General features: G+C 41.7%; 1 protein-coding gene across 4 annotated transcripts in view; it reads left to right on the top strand.

Annotated features, from left to right (window-relative positions):
* glceb (glucuronic acid epimerase b) overlaps window positions 1-24,781 on the top strand; it is a 134,183-nt gene that overhangs the window by 25,647 nt on the left and 83,755 nt on the right. For 2 of the 4 annotated variants that reach the window (XR_007429064.1, XM_049470968.1), the window contains exon 2: window positions 10,790-10,941. The gene's annotated coding sequence lies outside the window, so the exon portion shown is untranslated. The remainder of the gene's footprint in view (window positions 1-10,789; window positions 10,942-24,781) is intronic. The other 2 variants (XM_049470970.1, XM_049470969.1) reach the window with 2 other exon arrangements.

Below are 24,781 nucleotides of genomic sequence, written 5' to 3'. Positions count from 1 at the left end.
TCCATCTGTAGATTGGTTCTACACCTAAAGACATGAGCGAAATTGCAAAGATGGCTTCTTCTTGGTGTCTGAAGGATCCACAATGCAAAGCTAGTCTACTAAACTATGGCAATCCAATTGATAAGTCTGGGATTGGCAATTACCAGGAGAGCGGTACTTGTTTGACTGCATTGTTCCAAGTGTAAAGTTTGGTGGAGGGGGGATAATGGATTTGTTTTTTTCCATAGTTGGGCTTGGCTCTTTAGTTTTAGTGTAGGGAACTCTTAATTCTTCAGAAAACCAAAAGATTTTGAACAATTTCATGTTTCCAACTTTGTGTTAACAGTTGGGGATGGCCTTTAAATAACTGTTTTAACATAACTGCACACCAGGGCACAAAGCAAGCTCCAAAAAGACATGGGTGAGAAATTCAACAGCTTGATAAATTGGAGACTGTGAGCCAGACCTTCCTATCCAACACCAGTGTCTGACCTCATGAATGCACTTCTGGGAAGGCTTTCCACTAGGTTTAGGAGTGTGTTTATGGCAATATTTGACAAGTTTTCTAGCGAAGTTGAAGCTGTTATAGCTGTAAGGGGTGCGCCAATGTCATATCAAAAACCCTATGGATTAAGGCCCAATTCCCTTTCACTCTTTGGCACTACCACTTACCCCTTGTTTTCATCCTAAGAATTGGGAAACCCTTCAAGCACCCGATACGTCATCAGTAGCACTTCAAGTTCAGTAACCTAGCTGCTGCTGCTGGTTAACTAGTTAACTTTGGGGCGTATTTTATGATATGTCTTCAGAAAGGGGGGGTGGCAGTGCAGAAATTAATTTAATATTGTACATAACTTTATTCCTCTGTGATGAGAGGCTGAAATTCGCTTTGATTAGCTTTTTTTTTTTTTTTTTTTTTTTCTGTTCCATCTGAAAAACTGCATCCCCTGCCGTCTGTTGCACCATTTAAGATTGAACGGGAAAGTTAGATAAGCTAGCTAGCTACTGAGACAATCTACTAGCAATCTTTTTTATGCTTGTTATAAAGAATTTGGCTGTAGATAGGCCTGTCACAATAATTGCAATATCGATTTGCAGCACAATAAATGAACATAACCTCAATAATATTTGATGATCGTGGTATTGTCTATTATGTTTGCAAGTTTGTTCACATTAATAATAGTAAACAGCTTCAATAACTGTGACTCTAAAGACACTCTGTGGGCTGCAGTAGGTGAAGAAATAAGTATATAATTCCCAAACTAATTAACTAATAAATAAAAAATTTGTTGTCTTTAAAAAGTGTATAGTTGTTTTTTTATGCTATTCTGTTAACAGTGTGTCACTGGCATTTAATAGTCTTAAAATGACAAAAAATATAGTGTATCGCAAAAATATTCTAGCCTAGCCGTAGAATATTGAAATATTGAAACTACACTTTACACTGTGGTAATATAGTGCTTATCATCACTTTTTACAAGGAAAATACTTATATTTGTGGATTTCTTACCAGCGGTTCTCAAATCCCTTGTTTTTTTCAAGTGTGCATCTGAAAAATCTTCATTTGAAGGGCTAACAAGCCCCATCCCTTCCCCTAACCTACCCCTCCAGCCTAAAAAGAATTGGGCCAAGGGGTGAAATGGGATTGGGCCTAGGAATAGGATGCCACTCAAGTTCATATTGGTTTAAAGGCAGACAAGCAGGCGAGCAAATACATTTGGCAATATAGTGAATCATGCTTCAGTATGGATTTAAAGCAGCTAAAAAAGTCTGAGCTTAGAAGGCAGAAAGCTGAAAGATCCCAGTCTTTGAAGAATCAAGGTCAGTTTTACAGTGCTATCCAGGTAATTTAGCTCCTGCTGATTACCAGGTTGTTAGTCTGAATGCTGGACTGTCCAGCTAAGCACTCAGACGGGTGGTCATATCAAAGAGAGGGTATTGGGTTGGACCAGGAGGCGGTTTCTGAAAGGCCTGGCTGCTGCGTTAGCCTCCCTTAAGTCCTGACTGCCAGATGCTGTGGAAAAAGGAGATTTTCTGTACTGAAACGAATGCTTAAAAGACTGTGTTTAACCTTTCATTCTGTTGGTTAAACCAGCGTTCAGAGTTGCGCTGTGGAGGAGTTGTGGGGGAGATGTCCCCTGTGAAGATGTCACTGTAGTAAATGGCAGGCTGTGAAATCGTCCTGCTCTCTGTGATTTTCTGCCTACAAATTTGATGTTTTTTTTTTTTTTTTACATAACTCCGTACCCTTGCTGTCTGTTCTTTTTCTAATTTGGTTTTGAAGCACTAAAACGGTCTTATTTCTGTAAACAAGGCAACTGCCATGCATCAATAAATTTCCCCATGAATACAATGATAATTCAGAGTAGGGGTGGGCAATATTATATCGTATACAATATATCGTGACACAGAAATATCATGATATTAAAAATCCATATCGTGATAATAGGGCTGTTCTGTCTTAAAAGTAGTCTATTATTTACTGTGAAGCTTTAAGTGTATTTATTGTATAATTGTTTTAGTTTGCAGTTTATATGCATGCACTAAATATTCTGCAATATTATTTGCTGCATTATATTATTTTATGCTATATTATTTTTTTTTGCCACATTATGATTATACTGTTATATTATTATGCTATATTCCTATTATATTAGTAATATAATACAGGAAATTGACAAATCCTGCACCTAACAGCTGGGGTTATGCATAGGGCTCAGCCAGGATCTACTACTCACTCAACTAACAACAATAGCAAAACCACCACAATCTGATACTGGCTCGACAAGAATCCAGAAGCACAGCCTAACACTATGTTCATGGTCCATTGCCTCAACTGCCAAGTAACAGACCTACCAAAAAATAACCTATGAACACACAGAATCCCTCCTTAATCTAAGCTCACTTCCTTTAACTATGGCAACAACACACTTAAGTTGCGTGAGCAGAACACAGCAACCACTACCATCTGATACTGGCTCGACAAGAATCCAGAAGCATAGCGAACTATGTTCATGGTCCGTGCCTCAACTGCCAAGTACTCAGACGTCTACAAAAACTCATGAGACAAATTATTACAAGAGCAGGACCACACCAATCCCCTTCATCCAAACTTAAACACAAACTTCAGTGCAAGCTCTTCTCAGGGGTCATCAGGCAGGCACCTTCCTTCGTCAGTGTTTCGCTGAATTAGGCCTATATTCCTATTATATTATATATTATATATTCCTCATATTTTAGTTTTCCTATATCGGCAAGTATATCGTTATCGCAAAAATACCCTGAAATATCGTGATATTATTTTAGAGCCATATCGCCCACCCCTAATTCAGAGTATCAAAATGTTTTATATAAAGGTGTTATAAAATATGGATCTATCGAAGTATTGCAACTTTGTGTTTTGTGTGTTTTGCAGTATTGCATCAATTCTCAAAAATACATACATTTTTAATTATTAGCTTTGATTAACTTTTTTTCATACAGTCATAACATGTCGTCAACATGTCAAAACTTTACCACAGTGCACTGTGTTACTGGTGGCAATGATTTGTATAAACTGCACAAAAAATCCTATGTTTACGTGGCGACAGTAGCATCAAATTCTCGGTTATTTTAATGCTAAAAAATGATCAAAAGCAGGGTTCAGTTTGTCTACAGACTCTGTGAACAAAGCAAGGTCCATAAAAACATAGCGGAGCTGAACTTACAATGTGCTTCTGAAAGAAAGCTCACAAAATTCACATAAACACACTCCTAAACCTCGTGGAAGGCCTTTTTAGAAGAGGTAAACTAGGCTGTTGTTGTAGCTTGAGCTTTGAAGCCAGCTGACACTGACAAAAAAATAAATAAATAAATGAAAAAATAAAATATTATATATTGATTTTGCTATTTATAGGTGTATGTTTGAGTGAAATGTTTTATTCTATAAACTTCAGACAACATTTCTCCCAAATTCTCCCAAAAATAAAATATTGTCATTTAGAGCATTTATTTGCGGGAAATGAGAAATGGCTGAAATAATAAAAAAGATGCAGAGCTTTTATACCTTAAGTAATGCAACAAGTTTATATTCATAAAGTTCAGGAATCAATATTTGGTGGAATAATTCTGTTTTTTCTGCATCTTGGCATCAGGTTCTCCTCCACCAGTCTTACACACTGCTTTTGGATAACTTTATGCATTGACTCCTGGTGCAAAACTTGAAAGACTAGCTGTTGCTTTTATACACCTGTGATCATGGAAGTGATTGGTGGAACCTGAATGTGATTATTTAGATGGGTGAACGAATACTTTTTGCAATATGCTTGAAAGTGGTGCTTGAAAGTTTGTGAACTCTTTAGAATTTTCTATATTTCTGCATAAATATGACCTAAAACCTCATCAGATTTTCCCAAACAAGTCCTAAAAGTAGATAAAATATTATACTTTGTCATTTTTTTCATTGAGAAAAATGATCCAATATCAATTATTTTTGATTCTCAAGTGTAAAATGCTAATCTCTTGTAATCATTGATCCCCCAGCTTTTAGAAACTCTGCAAATTGTTCTTTTCCTAAGTTTCTGACAGTTCTGCTGTGGTATTCATGAGGGATAAGTAGACACTCCGGTATTGAAACTCTCTGGGTTTTTCCTGAGACTGAAGAACACACACAGGCAGGAGAGCTTTGTCCTTTAGAGTGGTGAAAGTGTGAGGTGGGTTTCTGAGTGCCGTTCAGGATCGGGCTGAAGAGTGTCCTCCCAGGGTGCTGCTCAATCATCTGTGTTCACTTCCCCGTCTCTACAGACGCTCAGCGCCCGCTTCCCAGCAGCCTTTGTGCTGCTCAGACTCTTCACTTTGATGAAGCACTTTGAGGTCAGCAGGTCCACCATTCGTCACCAGTTTCACAAAAAACTTCGGGGAATAATTCCCTTCTAGACAAACTTTAAGCTGCAGAGGAGTTTCGGCACTTCAAAGAGGAGTAGAGTTAGAGTTAGAGAGACGAAACTAGGGGTGGGTGATATGGCCCTAAAATAATATCACGATATTTCATGGTATTTTTATAATAACAATACGATATGAAAAACAAAGCTGAATTACAAAAATTAAAATAAGTGATTAATTGAACAATTAAGCACAATTGAAGTTACATAGCATCTTACATATTCTGTTACTTAGCCCTAGGTTCTAATATGGGCATAATTACATGACACGGCTTTAATGATCTTTTTACATTTATCTCTAGGTATCATGCCTCCCTATTAGAGCTGAGCGATATGGCCCAAAAAAAAAAAAAAAAAAACATCTTTGATTCCTTTAAAAAAAAAAAAAAAATCGGATTTGTCGATTTTAATCAATTTTTTTTCCCATACCAAAACTTCAAATGACAAAAAAATAGTTAAACAAGTTTTTTATTATTTTTTTTTTTTACTTAAATTTTCCGTTTTTGGTTAGTGCAACCAGAAACAAGCAAAACTACAAGGAGGGGGAGCGCACGGGAAGGTGGAAATATATATATTTTTTAGAGAAAAGTGATTTTCATTAAAAACACATCGTCCTTAACTGTAAATTCGAATTAATCGATAAAATCATTTAATTGCCCAGCTCTACTCCCTATAAACCACAGGCTATAGAGTAGAAAGGCATTTGGGATTTACCTACACTCTCACCCGATCACATTCAGAGGACAAACAGCCTTCACACATGTGGCATATTTATGGTTTGGCCTGTATTAACCTTGTTGGTGCTCTATCAGAGAGCTGCAGAGTCAGGACAGAGTTAGAAGAAAAGGTCATGGCCTGAACCTTCAGCTTCTGCTTCTTAGGCTAGAGTTCTGCTCGCTGTTTGGTTGTAAACGTAGCGAATCACATTAGTGCTGAAATATATGACCAACGTTTAGATAATAATATGTTGCAATTCTTAATTTCTATTGATAGGATGAAGTTTAGATATGGATAAGAACAGCATAAAGGTCACTGCCTGTGATGTACAGATGCATAAAAAAATTGCTCATATATTAAAACTCACATATTATATAAAGATGTATTACACACTGAGTAATCTATTTTAAGCGTTTTTTTTATTTTTATTGTTGTTGATTATGGCTTACAGCCAATTAAAACCCAAAAAAACTGTGTCTCAGAAAATTAGAATATTATACGGTATAAGACCAATTTTTGGTACTTTAGTCCTGCTGGAAAATGAAATCCGCATTTCCATAACGTTTCTCAGCAGAGGGACAACTGTCTGATGGCTCTCCTGATGAGAGACAGTTTCATCATAAGGATTTTGATGGTCTTTGTGACTACACTTAAGGATATTTTTAATTCAATTTCTTGAATTCTTTTAATTCTTAAAATAACATTTTTCTTTGCTTAGTTGAGTAGTTCTTAAAGGGTCACTAAACCCCCGGATTTTTGCTGAATCCACCCTCAGCTCAAATTTAAAAAAGGCTGAAAAAAAAATAAGAAGGGTAGTTTGGGAGGGGCACTGGTTGATGTATGGGTTTAGAGGCAGGGCAGGAGAGAGAGCTGATTGGCTGAGAGCTGATAGAGGTGAGACAGTTGAACTTGAGAGGGCGCTGCAGAGGTGGGAATTACCATAAATAAAAGCGTTTTTTAAAGGTTAGGAAATGTTTATAAAATTTTAAGCTGGACTGTTTGTATGTTTTATTACTTCAAAGGAACACATTTCAGCTATTAATGTAAAAATGTAGCTGGGGGTTTTAATGTAATGGCCTATAAGCAGATACTGCCGCTCCCTTTTCTCCTATTCTTGCACTGGAGGAGAGGCAGTATATTTATCTAGGCTGTAACTGATCCGAGCGGGGACATGGTCCCATGTTCTTGTTTTCTCTTTTATGTATTTGTTTGAGGAGCTGCGATGTCGAGGAAACATGATTTAAGGAGGCTTTTTCGCTGACAGGTCTGAAATAAAACCATCAAGGGAAGCCAGTCTGGTTCCTTGTTGTTGCTTTTCTGCACACACCCAAACACACATTCAAACACTGCGCACTTCCAAAAGCACAGACAGCTCTTTTTTATATTTATTTATCTCTTGTTGCAGTGGAATTGGATATAGTTGTTTCTGGTTGGTTGTACTGAGTTCTGTTGCTTGTCTTTTAAAGGCCTGTGTTGCTCTTGTTGGAAGTAGGGCTGTGTGTATTGGAAAGAGCTTGGCCATATGATGTGTATCACAGTACAGGGCTTACAATTTAATATATTGTATATATTTTGATACTGTAAGAAAGATGATATACCGTATTTTTTGCACTATAAGGCGTATCTAAAATCCTTTAATTTTCCAAAAATCATCAGTACGTCTTATAATCTGGTGCTCCTTCTGTATGAATTCTACCAGTCAGGTATTAAAGAGCAGTAAAGTCACTCCACTGAAGTACAGCTTTATACAAAAAGTTTCAGTGAAGTTTCTCCAGCACTAAGGCTGGAGCATTATTAGCATTAGCTGATAACCTCAGTGCTAAACGCGAACTCATTCTCTGTTCAGAGGGGAGTATTATCAGCCTGTAGTCCTCCTGTTAACCCAGGCTAGCACTGCTGGAGCAGTATTAGCATTAACCGCTAACCACACTAAGCGCTAGCTCTTTCACCTTAGTGGAAATCTGGAAGTCTTAAACTTACTGTAAGTAAACGGAAGCGCTTCATTTACCCAAATAAAAAAAAACAATTAAAGAGGTTTTCAATAAGCTGTGTAGATTAACATCCAGCACTTGTTTGACTTTAACAGAAATGTTTTTTTTTTTTTTTTTTTTTTTTAAGAATAACAAATTTGTTTACTTAAATAGCTTTAGCTGAATTAGGAAAACATGGCAACACCTATGTTCTTTACTAGTGTTGCATAATGCTCCTTTTAATTCGGTACGCCATATGCATGAAATTTCACCAGAAATTAAACATTTATTGATGGTGTGCCTTTATAATCTGTTGCGCCGTATAGTGCAAAAAAAAAAAAAACGTATTGTGATCTTTTGAAAAATAACAATTTAGGAAAACTCTAATAAAAACATATTATATGCACTTTACATTATTTATTGATCTAAATTGCAGTCTAATTAAATTTTTGAATAACACGTTGGCAAAACTCTGTAAAAACACATTATATGCACATTACATTATTTATTGATGATCTAAATTGCAGTCTAATTTAATTTCCAAAATATAGTGTCTGGTGGTCATATGGATTTGTGGAATAATGAGACGGACAGCACGCATTTACTTACTTATGTTTAAAGCAAAATCAAAAATAGAATAGGCTAAACAAGATTATTTTAACAATTAAAATTGTGTTAAATAAATTATTAAATCCTGAAATTGAAATGAATGTGTAATAACTCTACAATGAATCAACAAATCAACTTTAGTCTTTGTCCTTTCTCTCGCTGACACTCCCAATTCCCTCTCTCGCTGCCTCTCTCGCCCTGGAGGCTAATGTTAGGCTATCCCCCGCGAGAGCTGTGCTTTTAATCATGCTTTTTTTTTTTTTTGATAACCAGCACCTGTCTGTGATTAAGGGAAAAAAAAAAAAAAAAAAGCGATCTCTGCTGCTCCGCCCTCCGTCCTCCACACTCCACTATAAATAAAATGTCCTTTATCCTCTGTGTTTTTGACTCTGGGGGGCAGCCCTAGTAAAATCAGAGCTGGGCCATCACTCTGCCCACAGCCTGTGTGCTGATAAATGACTGGAACTGGGTTTATGAAGTTCACACAATATTGGAGAGCCTGGGAATCGGAGGCTAATGCCAAGCTTACCCACAAAAAAAAAAAAAAACAGCGCACACCCACGTCAATACACACGCTTATATTGCCCACACACACACAACAAACAAGTTCCCATTAGCCCTCCTCTGCTCTCCTGTCAATTCCCAATCTGGGGTTTATTCTCATGGCTTCAAAACAAGCCAGAAATGCCTACACAGCTCCTCCCACCTCCCCCACCCCCTCCTCTCTGTAGAAGAGCCGTGACTTAGCTATCTTCTAATTTACAGGCTGCTCTGAAAAGCGTCTAATTGAAGTGCGCAGGTTTTACGCTGAAGAGCCGGCTGGATTTCCTTTCAATTACAGCAGTTCACATCAAAGAGTGCTGGGAAAGGGTTTTCAGCGAAGGTCTCGGTGGAATCAGGCTGCTAATATCATGTTTGTGGTTGGTTGTTTACTTTATGGATTGCAGGCTTCTGGGTCGAGCTGCACTGCCGACTGCACTTAAGTGCGTGGTTGGGATTCTTCTACCTGAGGCTTCGATTCAGGTCCAGAAAAAACGAGATGTGATCAGTTTAAATGAATGAGTTTCGGACTATCTATATAAATGAAAGAGAAATCTGGTGTAAAATGGACTTGGGTTGTAGTGAAACGTGATGACGAGTACAAACTTTTATCGAAAAGCCCACCTTCGTTCACCCCCACCGTTCCGAAATACAGCACTTTTAGTTGATAAATCACTATTTTTACATCATTCACAAGACTCTGTTACGATGCTCATTGCTATCTTACACCATGCCAACAGTCTTTTTTCACACCTTCTGCCTAAGTCGTTTAACTCTTTCCATCCAGGGTTGTGTTCCAGTGATTGAATATAAAAATATAAAAATGCTTTTTTTTCTGTCTGTAATGCACACAATAAGAAACTAATACCATATATGATTATTTTTTTTATTGTCCGTTGTATTGAAAGCCTGTGTTTAACATTTTTTATTTTTATATTTAATATTGACCCTTTTTATATTACAAACCAGTAAAATAAACTAGATTAAACTGTCTAAATGACGTATTACTTATTACTTTGCCTTTTTGACTTTAGACAGCTGCTGCGGTCTAATGCCTGAGCTGCTGTTTTTTTTCTTTTTTTTTTTTTTTTTTTTTTCTCCTCTAGTGAAGTGGGCGGGGCTAAGCTGCTGTTTCATTGGGTTGTAAACTTATTCATTGGCTGGTTCATGCTGTATTCTGATGGACAACAGTTGGTCTCAGTTAGTGTCGGTTGCAACGCAACACTAAAAAAGGAAAAATAATGATGTCCATTGTAATGGATGCAAGATTTGAAAGGGATAAATAGGGTTAAATATGGTGCTTGTGAATATATATATATATATATATATATATATATATATATATATATATATATATATATATATATATATATATATATATATATATATATGAATATATATATGAATATATGTAAATGAGCTGCTCACACACCTTCACAGCCTGAACAAGTAGAGAAGCACAGAAGCACTGCGCTGTTAAAATAGCAATCTGCCAAAGTCAGAGCGCTCCTGACTTGTTTGAGCTATGCAAGGCATACTTTTCCTGGTGTTACGATAGCAAAGACACACCCTAAATCAAGCTGTGTGGTGTGCGATTTCCTGCTCGCTTACAGATTGCTAAAATAGGGACCTCAAAGTAGCTCCACACTTCATTGGTGCTGCTGACTGATTAGGACAAAAGAATAGGTAGGATAGGAACATATTGCAAAATTTCTACTGAATTTAATTTAGCTATCTTTGTCGGAATGCTCACGCTAAGCCCACAGAGGTGGGCTATTCGTGATGCACTCTCGAGAGGGATATCCAGTCATTGGTGGTAAAAGTCTTAAAATCTGTTTCCTCCACTGTGCACACAAGTTTTACACATTCCACAAACATATCACCTTGCTTACATCGCAGTATCACAATATAGTGATTGTTTAGCTCTGTATTTTAATATGTATTATATCAAGTTCTTGCCAATACAGTGCTTATTTCATAATTGCTGATTGATCTTTCTGAGTCTTAAGTAAGATCTGTCTAATCTGATTCATTGTTCTTTTTTTTTCTGTGCAGATTTCTCTGTGAAGTATTTCATCCAGACGTATCATCTCAGCACTGTAAGCCCGGCTCGCTGCTCTCTGACTGGGACACAGAGTTATTCACGAGCCCCTTAAGAGGATTTTCTCCCTGACGACAGCGCTGCCAGGTAGAGGGGTCAGAGCTGGGTGAGCATTAAAAGAGCAGCTTTACAGGAGTAGAAGCGTTAAAGAGAAAATTAGTTTAAAGAGAAAACTAGTTTAAAGAGAAAAACAGTGTGTGTGTGTGTGTGTGTGTGTGTGTGTGTGTTTTATGTGTTTGTCATTGTATGTTTTTGTATTTATGTGTAGTGTCTGTCTGTACTTTGTGTGTATGTGTCTCCATGTATTTCTATTTGTATGTATGTGCTTTTGTTTATTTATGTGCGTGTGTGTGTGTGGGTTTTTGTGCCTGCATTTTCTGTGCATTTTCTGTTTTATGAATGCATGTATGTGTGTGTTTGTGTTATAGTATGTATAAGTGTTCATGTTTTTGTATGTGTGCATGTTTGTGTATTTGATTGCTTGATTGTAATGTTTTTTTATATGTGTGATTGTGTTTGTGTGTAAATATTTGTCTGTTTGCACTTTGTGTGTGTTTAAATGTATGTTTGTGTGTGTTTCTTTGTGTGTATGTATGTGTTGTGTACTTCTGTATTTCTTTATGGTGTATTTGTTTGTGTTTTTTGTATGTTTGTGTGTTTCTTTGTGTGTGTGTTTGTCTGTACATATGTGTCTGTTTGCACTTTATATGTGTGTGATTGTATGTAATGTTTTGTATATGTATGATTGTGTTTGTGTGTAAATATTTGTGTGTGTGTGTATGAATGTATGTTTGTGTGTGTTTCTGTGTGTTTGTGTGTATGTATGTGTTTATATACTTCTGTATTTCTATATGGTGTTTGTTTGTGTTTTATATATGTTTGTATGCTTTTGTGTATTTGTTTGTGTTTCTGTGTGTGTTTGTGTACATATGTGTTTGCGTTTGAATGTGAGTTAGTATGTTTGTGTGTGTGTGTGTGTGTGTGTGTGTGTGTGTACATATTTGTGTCTGTTTGCCCTTTGTGTGTATTTGTGTGTGTGTGTGTGTGTGTGTGTGTGTGTGTGTGTGTGTTCATGTGTGTTTGTGTGCAGCTCAAACATGGCTCCGAAGAGCAGCTGGGGAAATAAGCTTGTGGGGCGATTTTTAATTATTATTATTATTATTATATTTATTATTATTATTATTGAGCTCCTGGTTTTTCTGTTTGATCTTGTTTTTATCTTCATATTTCTGATGAATATTCATGAGCGCAGTGTGTGATTTTTAGGGCATCTCTCATTATTAATTAGGTGTAATCCGGAGCAGTGGAAGCGTATGGCGGGAGTTTATCAGGGATTTGGAAGCGGGGCCGCGTACGAGCCGAACGCACGGCTGCAGATTTGGCCCGAGCTTCACTGTTAGCATTCGCGTTTCTGCCAGTCGCATTCGCGCTGTTGCTGCCACTCAGATTTGGCCTGAGCGAACTTGCCATATGCTGAAATCTAACAGCATAGCAGAGGCTTTATATATATATATATATATATATATATATATATATATATATATATATATATATATATATATATATATATATAGACGCGCTGTCCCTCGTTCATATGCTTTCATATATGCATAATAAACCCTCCATAAACACCCCCCCATTTGTTGTGACATTTGTTTTATGATTTGTTATTTAATTTCTGCTTATTTCTACATATATATTTATTCATATGTTCCCTGTATTCCCTCAGTGAACCACAGTGAATCTCGTTAACGTTTCCATTATTAGTTTACACGTTAGAAATTTCCGAATCCTCTATTGAGAAATTATGCATGACTGCAAATGTCATGTCTAGGCACGGGACTATTAGGCAAATCACAGCGCGACACACACACACACACACACTCTTTCTGGGATGCCGTTCCGCGCAGAAAACAACAAAGCCTCGGCTTTTCGAGAGAAAGAAGTAGTCATCAGTGTGATGCCTTTGTCACAGCTGTGTTTTTTCCACGGTTAAGTACTGTGGCATTTCCTCCCCATCTCTCTATTCAGCCTCAATAAGTAAATTTAACAATTAAAGAACGCATCTTCTGCTGCTTGTTTCTGTCTGTATACTGTGTTCAGCTGTTCTAATCAAACCACGGGAGCTCTGAACCCCATCCCAGTTCCAGCATCTGTCTGGAGTAGAGCTGTGTTTTATTTTTACTCAAGTCTGGGTCTCTAGTACTTTATACATGTCTGGTTGTTTAACTTTTATTCTCCTAAAATTACTTTGTTCTTAAATGTTTTCACCCGTACATTTTGCTTGTGTTCTTATTGATTGTAATGACAATGATATTTAAAATATGTTGTTCAACCTCCCCCCTTTAAAAAAAGACAGAAAACTATTGGTTAGCCTCACTTTACCTCGCTCTGCCTCCAGCCTTGTTAGCCTCACTTTACCTCGCTCTGCCTCCAGCCTTGTTAGTTTCACTTTGCCTTGCTCTGCTTTCAGCCTTTTAGCCTCACTTTACCTCGTCCTTCTTTCAGCCTCGTTAGCCTCACTAGACCTCTTCTGCCTCCAGCCTTATTAGCCTCACTCTGCCTCCAGTCTCGTTAGTTTCGCTCTGCCTCCAGCTTCGTTAGCCTCGCTCTGCCTCCAGCCTCATTAGCCTTACTCTGCCTCGCTCTGCATCCAGCCTCGTTAGTTTCACTTTGCATTCTTCTGCCTCCAGTCTTGTTAGCCTTACTCTACCTCCAGCCTCGTTAACCTCACTCTGCCTCGGTCTGCCTCCGCCTCGTTAGCCTCACTAGACCTCGTTCTTCCTCCAGCCTCGTTAGCCTCACTAGACCTCGTTCTGCCTCCAGCCTCGTTAGCCTCACTAGACCTCGTTCTGCCTCCAGCCTCGTTAGCCTCACTAGACCTCGTTTTTCCTCCAGCCTCGTTAGCCTCACTAGACCTCGTTCTGCCTCCAGCCTCGTTAGCCTCACTTTACCTCGCTCTGCCTCCAGCCTTGTTAGTTTCACTTTGCCTCGCTCTGCTTTCAGCCTTTTAGCCTCATTTTGCCTCGCTCTGCCTCCAGCCTCGTTAGCCTCACTTTACCTCGTCCTTCTTTCAGCCTCGTTAGCCTCACTGGACCTCGTTCTTCCTCCAGCCTCGTTAGCCTCACTAGACCTCGTTCTGCCTCCAGCCTCGTTAGCCTCACTTTACCTCGCTCTGCCTCCAGCCTTGTTAGTTTCACTTTGCCTTGCTCTGCTTTCAGCCTTTTAGCCTCATTTTGCCTCACTCTGCCTCCAGCCTTGTTAGCCTCACTTTACCTCGTTCTTCCTCCAGCCTCGTTAGCCTCACTAGACCTCGTTCTGCCTCCAGCCTCGTTAGCCTCACTTTACCTCGCTCTGCCTCCAGCCTTGTTAGTTTCACTTTGCCTTGCTCTGCTTTCAGCCTTTTAGCCTCATTTTGCCTCACTCTGCCTCCAGCCTCGTTAGCCTCACTTTACCTCGTCCTTCTTTCAGCCTCGTTAGCCTCACTGGACCTTGTTCTGCCTCCAGCCTCGTTAGCCTCACTTTACCTCGCTCTGCCTCCAGCCTCGTTAGTTTCACTTTGCCTCGCTCTGCTTTCAGCCTTTTAGCCTCATTTTGCCTCACTCTGCCTCCAGCCTCGTTAGCCTCACTTTACCTCGTCCTTCTTTCAGCCTCGTTAGCCTCACTGGACCTCGTTCTGCCTCCAGCCTCGTTAGCCTCACTAGACCTCGGTCTGCCTCCAGCCTCGTTAGCCTCACTAGTCAAGTCAAGTCAAGTAGTTTTATTGTCAATGCTGCATATGTACAGGACATACATAGAATTGAAATTACGTTACTCTCCTTCCCAATTTTACAGCAAGTACAGATAATGGATAAAGAAAAATAAAGAAAAAGGGGAGACACTATGTGTACAATACAGCAGCAGGGACACAGACATACATGAGACAGAACAAGGTGCAGTAGTGGTGGGGGTGAAATAGATATATAAATAGAAATAAAAGAAATAAATATATAATCTAAATCTAATGAGTGGGAGACACTATATGTACAATACAACAAAAACACAATAGACATTTGTGAGACAGAAGATAATAGTGCAATATTAATGGTGATTAAGATCAAGTGACAATATAAATAGAACCCGTATAACAGTAGTGCAATGTTGTATCTAGGTTAAGGCTGGTAAAGTTCTTAAAGTTCCCAGTTCTTGGGGAATTAAAGTGTGTATGACAGTGCAGCGTAACAGTAGTGCAGGTATTGGGTGTGTAGTGCAGGTCCTTTTACAAAAGTTACAGTACTGTGTGTGTTCTAGTGCAGAGTTTCAGTACTGTGTTGGTGGGAGGATGTGGGGTCAGGATGATGAGAGTGTGTGTGCTGTGGGCAGGATTGGGATGGGGGGTAGTGCGGGAAGAGAGTTCAGCATCCTCACAGCCTGATGGATGGGGCTGTCTCGCAGTCTGCTGGTCCTAGACCCGAGACTCCGCAGTCTTCTCCCTGATGGCAGCAGGCTGAAGAAGCTGTGTAGTGGGTGGGAGGGATCTCCTGCCAGACGGAGGGCTTTCCGCGTGAGGCGGGAGCTGTACAGGTCCTGAAGGGAGGGGAGAGAGGTGCCAACGATCTTCTCAGCTGCTCTCACGATGCGCTGGAGGGTCCTGCGGCAGGATGCTGTGCAGGCCCCGTACCACACGGTGAAACAGCTGGTCAGGATGCTCTCGATGGCCCCTCTGTAGAAAGTGGTCATGATGGGGGTGGGGGTTCCAGCTCTTCTCAGCTTGCGGAGAAAGTAGAGACGCTGGTTTGCCTTCCTGGCCAGTGATGCTGAGTTGGTGCTCCAGGAGAGGTCCTCTGTGACGTGCACACCCAGGAACTTGGTGCTGCTCACCCTCTCCACAGCAGTTCCGTTGATGGACAGAGGAGTGTGCAGTGTGTGAGTTCTCCTGAAGTCCACAACAATCTCCTTAGTCTTCTCTGTGTTCAGAGAGAGATTGTTGTGTTTGCACCAGGATGCCAGGCGGCTCACCTTTTCCTGTAGTGTGACTCATCGTTGTTGCTGATGAGACCCACCACCGTCGTGTCATCCGCAAACTTGACGAAGAGGTTGGAGGTGTGTTCTGGTGTGCAGTCGTGGGTCAGCAGAGTGAACAGGAGGGGGCTCAGTACACATCCTTGTGGAGCCCCTGTGTTCAGTGTGGTGATGCTGGATGTGTTGCTGCCAACCCGCACTGCCTGTGGTCTACCAGTCAGGAAGTCCAACAGCCAGTTGCACAGGGAAGTGCTCAGCCCCAGACTGTCCAGTTTGTGTATGAGCTGTTGGGGGATGATTGTGTTGAATGCTGAACTGAAGTCAACAAACAGCATTCTGACGTAGGTGTCTTTCTTGTCCAGGTGTGTGAGGGCTGAGTGGAGAACAGTGGAGATGGCATCATCGGTCGAGCGATTTGACCGATATGCAAACTGGTAGGGGTCCAGGGAGGAGGGGAGTGAAGACTTGATATGGTGCATGACTAGTCGTTCGAAGCACTTCATGAGGATGGGGGTGAGTGCAACCGGACGATAGTCGTTGAGACAGGATGGCGATGCCTTCTTAGGGACAGGGATGATGGTGGTGGCTTTGAAGCATGTGGGAACCACCGCCTGACTCAGAGAGGTGTTGTAGATGTCCGTATAAACCTCTGCGAGTTCCCAGGCACAGTCCTTCAGCACACGACCAGGAATGTTGTCAGGTCCAGGAGATTTTCGAGCATTGATCCTGCTGAATGCTCTCCTCACACTGTCTTGGGAGAGCGTTAGCACCTGGTCACCAGGAGGAGGGATGGATTTCTGGGCGGGTGTGTTGTTGAGTGGCTCGAACCTTGCGAAGAATCCATTCAGGTCGTTCAGCAGAGATGTGTCGCTGTTGCAGGTCTGTGGATGGGGTTTGTAGCCTGTGATAGACTGAATCCCTTGCCACAGGTTCCGTGTGTCTCTGCTGTCGCTGAAGCGTTGGGATATCTTCTTGGAGTACTGCCTCTTAGCTTTCCTGATGCCGCGGGACAGGTTGGCCCTGGCTGTCCTCAGGCCTGCCTGGTCTCCAGCTGTGAAGGCTGCATTTCTAGCCTTCAGGAGCTTGTGGACCTCTCCTGTCAGCCATGGCTTCTGATTAGCCCGAACAGTGATGGTCTTGAGGTCGGTTACATCATCAATGCACTTGGTGATGTAGGCAGAGACAGTTTCTGTGTACTCCTGAATGTCCGTGGAGTTGTTGTGGGTGGCAGCCTCTCTAAACATGTTCCAGTCTGTTGTGCTGAAACAGTCCTGAAGTGCCTCTGAGGAACCCTCTGGCCACACTCGTACCTGCTTCAGAACTGGTTTGGAGACTTTAACCAGTGGTCTGTAAGCTGGCATTAGCATAATGGTGAGGTGATCAGAGGCTCCCAGGTGGGGGAGGGGGGAGGCTCGGTAGGCTCCTCTGTGTGTAGTAAAGACCTGGTCCAAAGTGTTGTTTCCCCTGGTTGGAAAGTCTATGTGTTTAAAAAGTCCAGAAAACACACTCTTTGGGTCTGCATGGTTGAAATCTCCAGCCAGAATGAGAAAAGCATCTGGGTGCGCTGTCTGCTGCTCACTGATGTACTGGTACAGTTCATTCAGTGCTTCGCTCCTCACGCTGTTGTTGGAGGTCGGAGGGATGTAAACAGCAGCGATCAGCACGGCGGAGAAATCTCTCGGTAGATAGAACGGACGGCATTTGATAATCATCAGTTCCACTACCGGTGAGCAGTGTTTACAGACCACAACAACGTTCCGACACCAAGCATCGCTGATGTAAACACAGAGTCCGCCGCCGCGGCTCTTACCTCCGTCAGTTAGCGCGCGGTCCGCCCGATAGCATGTTAGCCTCTCCAGCTGAACGGCATGGTCCGGGACGCTGTTGTTGAGCCAAGTTTCCGTGAAAATATAAACACAACAGTCTCTCACGGTCTTCTGAGTTGACTGAAGTAAGCGGATGTAGTCCAGTTTATTGTCCAGCGATCTTACATTCGCCAAAAGCATGGTGGGGATAGCTGGCTTGTGTGGGCTAGCTGCTAGCCTCGCTCGGATACCTCCCCGCTTACCGCGCTTCTGCCGTCTCTCCCGCCGCCTGTGGCGCTTCCATTGTGGGCGAGATGCAGCGGTGGGGGTCGGTGGGGGTGCAGGTGTCCGGAGCACGCCGCAGGCTCGCAGCTCTTCTCGGAGATCGCGGTTTAAATCCAAAAGTGAGTTTCTACCGGCTTCCAGCAGAAACTCACGGCTGTAGGTGCGTTTCAGGACGTGAACGCACGACAAAGACGTACAAAAACAGGACAAAAAACACGAAAGCGCTGTATCCTCGGGAGAGCGAGAAGCCGCAGCGTGTGCACGCGCCGCCATCTTGTAGAGTTCATCGCCATCTTGTAGAGTTCACTAGACCTCGGTCTGCCTCCAGCCTCGTTAGCCTCACTAGACCTCGTTCTTCCTCCAGCCTCGTTAGCCTCACTAGACCTCGTTCTTAATCCAGCCTCGTTAGCCTCACTAGACCTCGGTCCGCCTCCAGCCTCGTTAGCCTCACTAGACCTCGGTCTGCCTCCAGCCTCGTTAGCCTCACTAGACCTCGGTCTGCCTCCAGCCTCGTTAGCCTCACTAGACCTCGTTCTTCCTCCAGCCTCGTTAGCCTCACTAGACCTCGTTCTTCCTCCAGCCTCGTTAGCCTCACTAGACCTCGTTCTTCCTCCAGCCTCGTTAGCCTCACTAGACCTCGTTCTTAATCCAGCCTCGTTAGCCTCACTAGACCTCGGTCCGCCTCCAGCCTCGTTAGCCTCACTAGACCTCGGTCCGCCTCCAGCCTCGTTAGCCTCACTAGACCTCGGTCTGCCTCCAGCCTCGTTAGCCTCACTAGACCTCGTTCTTCCTCCAGCCTCGTTAGCCTCACTAGACCTCGTTCTTCCTCCAGCCTCGTTAGCCTCACTGGACCTCGTTCTTCCTCCAGCCTCGTTAGCCTCACTAGACCTCGTTCTGCCTCCAGCCTCGTTAGCCTCACTTTACCTCGCTCTGCCTCCAGCCTTGTTAGTTTCACTTTGCCTTGCTCTGCTTTCAGCCTTTTAGCCTCATTTTGCCTCACTCTGCCTCCAGCCTCGTTAGCCTCACTTTACCTCGTCCTTCTTTCAGCCTCGTTAGCCTCACTGGACCTCGTTCTGCCTCCAGCCTCGTTAGCCTCACTTTACCTCGCTCTGCCTCCAGCCTCGTTAGTTTCACTTTGCCTCGCTCTGCTTTCAGCCTTTTAGCCTCATTTTGCCTCACTCTGCCTCCAGCCTCGTTAGCCTCACTTTACCTCGTCCTGTTTTTCAGTTAAGTGAAATGTAATGTAGTGTAATAGTGATTTTGCATTTAATTGTGGCACAAATTCTATGTTATTCTATGTTAGTGAAGAAAAGCAATGCATCTTGTTTTTTGCATTTACAATTTCCAGTGGTAGTGTTTGCTTTTCAAGTTGGCACTATTTCCTCTCCATATTGCCACGGCTGTTGTTTCAGCAGTTAAATATTATCCCATTTGCTCCATGTTCTAAATGGAACATCTCCTCTCTTTTCCTTACCATTCAGCTCCAATAAGTATATTTTGATAATTAAAGCATCTTCTGCTGCTCGTCTCTCGCTGTATGTTCAGCTTTTCTAATCAAACCACGGGAGCTTTCTGCTGAGGTTCTAACTGTGAGCCCCATCCCAGCTTCAGCATCTGTCTAGCTGCAGCGATAATGATAAATCAAAGCGGTCATTGTTGTCTGCTGGATGGCATTTCTCTTGTTTTGTCATTTTTCAAACACCAGGGTTTACATTTAACAGAGCTTTCCTTTTTCACCAAAATCTTGTTTCAACTGTTTCATTTTCTTTTAGTCTCGAGGGAAGAAGAATTGGCATAAAACCTCATTGAGCTTATTATTAAAGAAGGCCACGTCAAGCCTGAGTCTCAATCACTGGGTTATTCTCACGGCTGATGATGGTGGTAATATGTTTAACTAAATAGCCTGCAGTCTTTTCATCTTCCTCGCTTCCTTTTCTTCTCATTTCAGCTTAAGTGCTTTGGTAAATAATGCAGCTCTTCTATTGTACTGTATTTCTGACCTCATGGTGTGGAAGAGGGAGAAGTTCATGAGCTTTAAGTCAGATTTTCTCATAAAAATTTTGAGCTGGTTTGGTTTGTGTTTCTAAGGATACCTAGAAAATCGAATGCATAAATGAAGACTTTGTGTGCACGCATACACTCTGAATATCATATTTAAAAAGCAATGCTTCAGTATTTATTCTCTATTCCTGCTTGTGTCGCTTAAATAGCAACAGGGCCTGTAAATATATCTACACTAATGGGCGTGGTGGTCTGAAAACTGTAAATTTCTGGTGTATTGCTATCTTGGCAACAGAAAATATAGGTGCACAACTGACTGAACAAAACTTAGACGTTATGGAAGGAAATGCTTGTGAACCTTCACAGCCTGAACAAGCAGGTCAGTTACCTCTGTTGAGACGCCCAGAAGCTCTGCACTGTTAAAATAGCAATCTGCCAAAGTCAGAGTGCCCTTGACTCTTAAGAGTCTCTTAAGAGTGGGTTGTGCCAAATCATATTTAAAAAAAATATCAGATTTGGAACAGAAGTCAATGATCCAGAATGTCATGATACTAATAATAATATTAATGCACTAAAGACAGACAGACAGACAGACAGACAGACAGACAGACAGACAGACAGACACTTTATTTATCCCGAAGGAAATTTAGGCATCCAGCAGCAACAACACAATACAATAAGAAACAGATTCAAACATAAATTAAAACAGAAGAATAGAGAAAAAGAAGAAAAGAAAAAATATATATATATATATATAAGGCTATACAAAAACGTACTATACAAGGTAAGATACATATCTGTAAACAGAGCAGTGCAGTTGTTGCTGATGTTCATTAAATAATTAACAGAGCAAAGTGCAGTGTGCAATGACATTGATTATGAAAGTGGCTGATGTGACATAGAAATATAATATAAATATGCAACTGTGACAAATATAGTTCTAAAAGGAGATTGCGAATATGTGAATACCCAATCATGAGTAAAGTGTACTTGAATGTAAGTGAGGTTGGGGAAGTGTTAATGTAAATAATTAAGTGGTGGAGTAATAAAGTCCATGTGGTGTGACTGAGTTAAACTCAGTCAGCAGCAGCATCCCGTCCCCGATGAGAGGAGTTAAAGAGTCTGATGGCTCTGGGGATGAAGGATTTTCTGAGTCTGTCTGTTGTGCAGCTCTGTGACAGTGGGTGACTATCATTGTTCATGATAGAGCATTTATCCAAAGTCCTCCTCTCAGCTATTGTAACCAGAGAGTCCAGCTCCATTCCAACCACTGCCCCGGCCCTCCTGACCAGCCGTGATGCATCTCTCCTCTTCATGTTGCCTCCCCAGCACACCACAGCGTAGAAGAGAATGCTGGCCACGATTGATTGGTAGAACATCTGCAGAAGCTTCTTACAGATGTTAAAGGACCGCAGTCTCCTCAGGAAATAGAGCCGGCTCTGTCCCTTCCTGTGCAGGGTGTCTGTGTTTGTTGACCAGTCCAGTTTGTTGTCCAGCTGCAGACCAAGGTACTTGTAAAAATACAGTCCAGGCCAAAAGTTTGGACACAACTTTCTCTTTTTCAATGCGTTTTCTTTACTATTTACTATTTACATTGTAGATTCTCACTAAAGGCATCAAAACTATGAATGAACATATGTGGAGTTTTATGTACTTAACAAAAAAAAGTGAAATAACATAAAAAAAATATATATTCTAGTTTCTTCAAAATAGCCACCTTTGCTCTGATTACTGCTTTTCACATTCTTGGCATCATTCTCTCAAGAGGTGCTCACCTGAAATGGTGACTGTTTTCCAACAGTCTTGAAGGAAGGAGTTCCAAGAGGTGTTTATTAGCAATTGTTGGCTCTTTTCCTTCTTCACTCTGTGCTCCAGGTCACCAAAAACCAGCTCATTTTTTGTTAAGTACATAAAACTCCACATGTGTTTATTCATAGTCATTAAAATAAAGAAAATGCATTGAATTTAGAAGGTGTCCAAACTTTTGGCCTGTGCTGTATCTCCATATATCCAGTATTAAAGTAAAATAAATGATACTGGACTGATATAATCTGTCTCTAGTAGATATATAATGGGAAATGAGATCAGTGTGAATTTTTCTTTTGCTAAAAACAGCAAAAAAAGTAGCACCCTGATGTGATAATTAGGGGTGGGTGATATGGCACCATATTTCAGGGTATAATATTGTTCACCATATTCAAAAATGTATGCGATATAATTGCGTACGATATGATAATGCACACCCCCTGGTTTGTACTCTAGTCTTTTTTGGTGTGCAGTGTTGGAATAAAGAGATACTGATGGTCCTTCTGCTGTTTTTGTTTAATATGCATTCGGCAGATTTACAGCGTGTCGTCTCGGAGTCTGCTAACATGCATTTGCAGTATGTTAGCGGGGGAAAGATTGCAGCAGAGATTGATGGGAAGGCTCGGTTCCGGCTGCCTGCTGCAGATCATTGTCAGCCAGTGTTTCAGATGTGCAGGAGGAGTGATGGATGTCCTGAAACAGCCTCCTCCTGTCCCACTTTCTCTCTCTCTCTCTCTCTCTCTCTCTCTCTCATCTCTGTGCCTCTCTAAGCTTCAATGTCTTTTGCTTCTTCCATGCATCCCTCACTCACCCTCTTTCTCTCTCTCTCTCGCTCGCTCTCTCTTTCGCTCGTTTGCTCTGGCAGTCTCTTCTCGTGGAGCATGAATCATAAATCCTGATATGAAAGGGAAGCCTTTGATTAGTGAATAATATTTTGCGCATATGTGCAGTTCAGATACGGGTGAATAATCCTCCCCCTCTTCTCCTCCACCTCCTCCTCCTCCTCTGCTCTCCTCCTTGGAAACCCTTCCTCATCCTCCTCTTCTCTTCTCGTCTTCTTCGTTCCCGGCCCTCGGTCTTATCAGCAGCCTGAGCCTCGCTGAGAGATAGCGCTGAGCGATATGGCGCCGGGGCTTTTGAAGCACTCGTCATTGAAAAGGCTTTTGATTTCACACGTCGGCTGCTTAATATTCCAGGCTAGTTAGCAATCTTTTCAGAAACCAACAAGGTGCTGAGGATGCGGGCCTGGCCTTTTCTTCTCCGACAGCTAGAGGAGGCTTCCTAGGTCTCCTACTCTCAAGAGGCAACATGGGGTATGATTTGAAAATGTGGTTATGTGCTGTTAAACGGCCTCTTACTTAATTCTTCTACATTGTAGATTAATAAAACTAATTGTAGACATAAAAACAACTACGGAACACATTTGGAATTCTGTAGTCCCAATCCCTTGATCTAAACCTGATGAAGTGAGATGGTGATTTGAGGTGATTTATAATGGGATGAGCTGGAGCTTCACAGCGTGAAGGAAAGAAAAGCAGCAACTATTGTTCAGCACCTCCAGGAACTCCTTCCTTCAAGACACTTTGAAAACTATTCCAGGTGACTCTCCCTCATGAAGACACTGAGATTAAAATCTCACCAAGAGTGTACAGATCTGTCCTCAAAGATAAATGCGCTACTTATTTAGAAGAATCTAAAATATAAAACATATTCTGGTTTGTTTAACACTTTGTTGTTCCTGTATAGCTTTAATATAGTCTTCAATATAAAATTTACAATGTAAAAAATCACGAGTAAGAAAATAAGTTGGATAAGAAATTTCGATTTGCTATATCTGCCGATTTTCTGAACTCTTGACCTTCCTTTTACTGGGGTGTTCCTGATGAGAGACAGTTTTTTTTTTTTATATATATATATATATATATATATTTCTCATTTTTCCCATTTTCTCCCCAATTTACATAGCAAATTATCCAACCCACTCATTAGGACTCCCCCTATCACTAGTAATGCTCCAACACACCAGGAGGGTGAAGACTAGCACATACCTCCTCTGATACATGTGAAGTCAGCCACCTTTTCTTTTCGAGCTGCTGCTGATGCAGCATTGCCGAGCAGCATCACAGCGCACTCAGAGGAAAGCGCAGCAACTTGGTTCTGATACATCAGCTCACAGACGCCCTGTGCTGTGGACATCACCCTAGGAGTGATGTGGGGAGAGAGCGCCATCTACCCACCCGGAGGAAGCAGGGCCAATTTTGCTCCCTCTGAGCGCCGGCAGACTGATGGCTCATCATAACATTTTTGATAAGTCTTACTTTTTAAGTGCAAGTGAGAATTCTTTCAGCTTGACAAAAGTTCTTGAACTTTTTCAGATTGATTGTCATTTCTTTTTAAAGTAATTTCTTTCTTTACTTAATTGAGTAGTTTTGCCATAATCTGGATTAGAACATTACTCAAATATTCACTATTCACTGTATACCTGTAACTCTACCTCTTCACAACTTTACAACTGATGCTCTCAAACACTTTATTAAGAGACAAGAAATTCAAGTAATTAACTCTTGTTCAGCACAGCTGTTAACTGAAAGACAAAGATGTGCAAAGATACATCTAAGCAATCAACATCAGTAAGAGATGCATAGAAGACTTTTACACAGAAGGACTTCAACTCTAAACCTGCTGCTTTAGGTGGAAATCTGGACGATTTTTGTCGGATTATGCTCCGCTTCAGCTTTGATGAAAGCTCCAGACTGAAAGTGTGTGTGCATATGTGAGAACGAGACTGCGAGGGTGTTCTGCTATATATCTGCTCTCGCGCTGGGTGGTCGGGAGTGAGTAACGCGCTCCCTGGACTCCCTGATGCGGCGTGGGTCTGCTCGGTGCCGTCACTGAAGTATTAGCCTATGTGAACCATGCGTTCATCATCAATGAATAATCACAAGCTCGCCCGCCTGCTCGCCCGCAGCCGGGTGACAGCTTTCAGCCTGGCAGCCGCCTGACGGCACGTCGGCTTGTTTGGCCTCTTGAGTCGGAGGAGGGCCTGCC

Source organism: Astyanax mexicanus, chromosome 23, assembly GCF_023375975.1.
Source record: "Astyanax mexicanus isolate ESR-SI-001 chromosome 23, AstMex3_surface, whole genome shotgun sequence".
Classification (NCBI taxonomy): domain Eukaryota; kingdom Metazoa; phylum Chordata; class Actinopteri; order Characiformes; family Acestrorhamphidae; genus Astyanax; species Astyanax mexicanus.
The sequence above is the reverse complement of the archived record's forward strand: the minus strand, read 5'-3'. Positions and strand labels throughout refer to the sequence as shown.